The sequence below is a fragment of the Tupaia chinensis genome, unplaced genomic scaffold (genome assembly GCF_000334495.1).
Source record: "Tupaia chinensis unplaced genomic scaffold, TupChi_1.0 Scaffold142001_1, whole genome shotgun sequence".
NCBI classification, from domain to species: Eukaryota; Metazoa; Chordata; class Mammalia; order Scandentia; family Tupaiidae; genus Tupaia; species Tupaia belangeri.
In genome coordinates, this window is record NW_006201854.1 from 842,481 (window position 1) to 846,362 (window position 3,882).

Here is a 3,882-nt window from a genome sequence, read left to right on the forward strand (position 1 = left end):
TTTCTAACAAATGGTATCCAGTGGAAAAAGGAATGACATAAGTAAAAATGAAAGAACTCACTAGAACATGCTGCAGGGAACAATTCTAACCTTTGCTTTCTAATTGCCTCTAATTCTTTTTTCTCCACTCCTTCACAAGTTTCAATCACTCTGCCTCTACTTTATAGCAAGCTCTCCTTTCTTATTCAGTTAATATGGCTCTGTGCAGCCAATTTAACTTCTACCCTTCCCTTCGCTTTGGGATAAAAATCTCACATTACTGGATCTGTGACTCTAGTAATACATTATTTAGTTAGGTAGTCGGATGATAGTGTGTGACCAGGGTCTGTTGGGTTGTCAGAGAAGTCATGACATATTTTTGCATAGAAAACAGAAAAATATGTCATGACTTTCCTGAAATCCCAATAGTTAGTTTCTAGTAGTGCAGAGGATGTACTGATTTTAAAAATGAATAACTTAGGGACCAGCAGTTAGCATAATGGCTATGTCGCTGGACTCCCATGTAGTGGACCGCGGTTCGTGTCCCGGACCTGGTGGCTTAAAACTCATGCTGGGCGCGTGTGCGTGCGTGCCCAAAAGCCCGACAGGAGAATGGAGGAGAAGGGATTACGGCGTGACCATCCCCCCTGGGGGGTGATTTCTCGCTTTCTGTCTCTCTGTCTCTGTCTGGCAAGCGCATATGCCCTATAGCAAAAACCTCTTAAAAAAAAAATAATAACTTAAAACTGCCACAAAGACACACACAAATGCTCCATGGAACATTTTCCTTTCCTTCTGTAGTTTTTACAATACATTGTTATCATTAACCAGTCTTTTATTATTAAACTTAAATGGCCAAGTGAGACAAACAGTTCTGAGACTGTTCTTCCCCCAGTGATTAAGGCTGGGGTGGCAGGAATTGGGAATATTCATTTAGCCTTCTGAGCTTTCTGGACAGACTTGGCGACCTTGCCAGCTCCAGCAGCCTTCTTTTCCATGGCTTTGATGACACCCACGGCAACTGTCTGTCTCATGTCACAAACAGCAAAATGGTCCAGAAGATATTCAGAGAAGCTCTCAACACATATGGGCTTGCCAGGAGCCATATTAACAAGGGCAGCATCACTGAAGTTCAAGAATTTAGGGCCATCTTCCAGCTTTTTACCAGAATGGTGATCAATCTTTTCCTTCAGCTCAGCGAACTTGTAAGCAAGGTGAGTTGTGTGACAATCTAGTACAGAGGCATAGCCAGAGCAAGGTGAGCTGTGTGACAATCTAGTACAGAGGCATAGCCAGCACTGATTTGGCCTGGATGGTTCAGGATAATCACCTGAGCAGTGAAGCCAGCTGTTTCCATTGGTGGGTCATTTTTGCTGTCACCAGCAACCTTTCCATGCTGAACATCTGACAGACACATTCTTGATGTTGAAGCCCACACTGTTCACAGGAAGAGCTTCACTCAAAGCTTCATGGTGCATTTTAACAGACTTTACTTCAGTTGTGACATTGACTGGTACAAAGGTGACCACCATAACAAGTTTGAACATATTGGTTTCCTCTTAGCCCGCAAGGACAGTGCCAATACTACCAATTTTGTACACATTTTGAGGGACAGACTCATGGGCTTGTCATTTACAAAAGTTGGTTGTAGGATGCAATCCAGAGCTTCAAGCAGTGTAGTTCCAGTGGCATTGTCATCTTTACAAGTGACTTTCCATCCCTTGAGCCATGGCATATTAGCACTTGGCTCCAACATGTTGTCACCATTCCAACCAGAAATTGGCACAAATACTACTGTGTTAGGACTGTAGCCAATTTTCTTAATGTAGGTGCTGACTTCCTTAATAATTTCCTCGAATCACTTCTGGTTGTAGAATGGCTCAGTAGAATCCATTTTGTTAACACCAACAGTTATTTCACACCCAGTGTGTAAACAAGAAGGGTATGCTCATGAGTCTGCCCATTCTTGGTGATACCAGTTTCAAATTCACCAGCACCAGCAGCAACAAGCAGGAGAGCACAGTCGGTCTGAGATGTGCCTGTAATCATGTTTTTGATTAAGTCTCTGTGTCCTGGGGCATCAATGATAGTCAAATAATACTCGCTGGTCTCAGATTTCTACAGGGAGATATCATTGGCGACATCACACACACGTGCAGCTTTCAGTTTATCCAAGACCCAAAGGAACCCTTTCCCATCTCAGTAGCCTCCTTCTCAAATTTTTTGATGGTTCTTTTGTCAACCCCACCACATTTGTAGATCAGATGGCCAGTAGTGGTGAGCTTGCAGGAATCCATGTGTCCAATGACAATGGTATTGATGTGAGTCTTCTCCTTTCCCATTTTGGCTTTGATTTAGTGGTGGTTTTCATGACAACTGTGTTCTGGTGGCAAACCCATTGTGAAAAAGCCCTGCCTTAGGATTTTATGATACAAGGTTCAGTAGGCAGAGTATACATTTACTTATGTCATCTATGTTCACCTGGGCCTCCATTATCATCACAAGGTTCTTCATTATAGATTCTGCATACACTTGGAGGTATTGCCTTAGCTTTGTCATGTCATTTAGTAACCTGTTGCCTCATCTTTACTTAGAACTTTGAAAATATCTTTAGCTATATGTTTCCCTATTAGCTGTTACCTGGTAATTATCATGTGTGCATGACATTTCTTTTCTATTTATTCTCTTTTTGCTATCATATCTCTCTTTGCCCTTTTATTTATTCATTTATAATTGTTTTAATTTTATTTTTCAATTATAACCACATAACTTTTTCATATAATTAAGATTGCTACTGTAACCACAAGTACTTTATAGTAAATCACATACTAAAACGAGCGAGGACTTGAGTTGAAAGATAAGAATCTAATTCTTGATCCTGCAGCTTGGTGATATATTTGAAGACTTAGGACCTCGTTGCTGCTATGAACTGGCCTCTGGATCTCTGTGTGTTATTTCTTTTAAAAAAATTTTTTTAAACTTATTTAGCTGTTTATTTGTTGTGATCTCTGAACTGGATGATCTGCCTAGGTCTTTTCAGGATGCCATTTAAAGAATTATTTGCCTGCTTGCTGAGCTTTTGTTTATCCTCAGTTTTGTTCCTTTTGCCATTTGCATGTTAATTATTAGCACCAGAGCCTAGCACCACCCCTCTTGCACTTGTGGTTCTTGCAGATCATTCAGGAAAGACAAAAATGTTCTGGTTGTCAGAATACTAGGATGTTTTGTTACATGAAAAAGCACTTCTGGCTACAGCTTCCTTCCCAGTTCTTTTGCCTCACCACCCTTACCAAAGCAAAAAATCCACTTCCGAAGAACACCAGAGAGAAAGTTATTAGGAGATACTAATGAAGGTTTGTTGATGTAATGCTGGCATTATTTTTTTCCTCTTCCTGCTGCTGACTAAAATCTGGCCACCATTTCTGGGCATAAATGAGGGTAAAGCAAAGAAAGAGAAATGGAGTTTACTTAGCTCTGTTCGAGCACAGGGAGTGGTCAAGAACTAACAACCAATTCCCAGAACATAAATTTCCAGCATGTTATATACCGTTGCACTTCTCATTTATCCAGTGTGTTCTGTAATATAAATTTAGTTAGTTCAGTATTTTTCTTACCCTCAAGATTTCCCCAAAATTGTGCTGTGCACCTTTTCCTTTTACATGACATTTATGATCCTATGTTTGTTCTTAGGGTGACATTGAATCTGTTAACTCAGACTTGTGACATACATTGATAGAGTAAGAGAAGCTATAACCTATTTTCTTTAAACTTTACTGTTTAACAAAACAATCTAAACATCTGTGAGTAACTTGTATGGTAAACAACATTATTACAACTTTCCCAATTTAACCTGTTACATTGTATACCTTAAATAAACAGTTCCATCTCTTAAGATTTCTCTCT

General features: G+C 40.0%; 1 pseudogene; it reads right to left on the reverse strand.

Annotated features, from left to right (window-relative positions):
• Positions 1 to 805: 805 nt before the first annotated feature.
• LOC102496513 (elongation factor 1-alpha 1-like) lies at positions 806 to 2,321 on the reverse strand (annotated as a pseudogene).
• Positions 2,322 to 3,882: the final 1,561 nt, after the last annotated feature.